General features: G+C 43.9%; 1 pseudogene; it reads right to left on the bottom strand.

Moving 5' to 3' along the window:
• LOC103272301 overlaps positions 1 to 1,155 on the bottom strand; it is a 51,734-nt pseudogene that overhangs the window by 45,232 nt on the left and 5,347 nt on the right.

Below are 1,155 nucleotides of genomic sequence, written 5' to 3'. Positions count from 1 at the left end.
CTCGACCCCGCAGACTCAGGCAATCCACTCACCTCAGCCTCCCAAAGGCGCAGGATTATAGGCTGAGCCACCGAGCCCGGCGGTAAAGACATTTTTTGTGTGTGACAACATCTCATTCTGTCATCCAGGCTGGAGAGCAATGACATCATCATAGTTCGCTGTAGCATTGAATTCCTGGGTTCAAGCAATCCTCTTGCCTCAGCCTCCCAAGTAGCTGGGACTGTGCCGAGCCAAAGATTCGTTGATTCTTTGATCAAGATCCTGGCATCAACTCAGGAGGCTGAGGTGGGAGGATCACCTGAGCCTAGGATGTAGAGGCTGCTGTGATTGTGCTCTGTGCCACTGTATTCCAGCCCGGGTGACAGAATAAGAAGCCCAACTCAAAAAGAAAAAAAAAGATTCTGGTGTCAAATTACTCTCATACAGTTCATAATTATAATTTGATGAAGAGGAGGGAAATACTGTATAAAGGGGGAAATTGAGTTGGTGCTGTGATCCTATAAATTATGCATAACTTATAAAGAAATATAATTTAAGGCAGGCGTGGTGGTGTAATCCCAGCACTTTGGGAGGAAGAGGCGAGAGGATTACCTGAGCCCAGGGGTTCGAGACCTACCTGGAACTTAGAGAGAACTTGTCTCTACAATAAATAAACAAATTAGCGGGGCATGGTAGCACACACCTGTAGTTCCAGTTACTTGGAAGGTTGAGGCGCAAGGATCACCTAAGCCCAGCAGGTCGAGACTGAGGTGGCTGTGTGTGTGCCACTGCACTCCAGCCTGGGTGACAGAGTGAGACTCCAACTCAAAAACAAAAAAACAAAACAAAAATAACTTATAAAGAGATATAATTTATTATGAATTCTTCATTGGAAGTCATCATTTCTGGGAACTGAAGCCATATGAGACGTTGTTTTTTAACTTCTAGAAACTCTCCATGGCTACCACTAGTTACCTTGCACAGGTCATTGAATGCTGGTTGTACGATCCTAAGCAAAAAGAACAAAGCCAGATGCAGATCACCCAACTATATTATTTTTTTTTAATTTTTATTTTTTTAAATTTTTAAATTAAAAAAATTTTTTTTTTTTGAGTTGGAGTCTCACTCTGTCGCCCAGACTGGAGTGCAGTGGCCGCTCCCGTCCACCGCAGCCTC

Source organism: Carlito syrichta, unplaced genomic scaffold (assembly GCF_000164805.1).
Source record: "Carlito syrichta isolate Samal-C Ts95f unplaced genomic scaffold, Tarsius_syrichta-2.0.1 Scaffold312207, whole genome shotgun sequence".
NCBI lineage: Eukaryota > Metazoa > Chordata > Mammalia > Primates > Tarsiidae > Carlito > Carlito syrichta.
The sequence above is the reverse complement of the archived record's forward strand: the minus strand, read 5'-3'. Positions and strand labels throughout refer to the sequence as shown.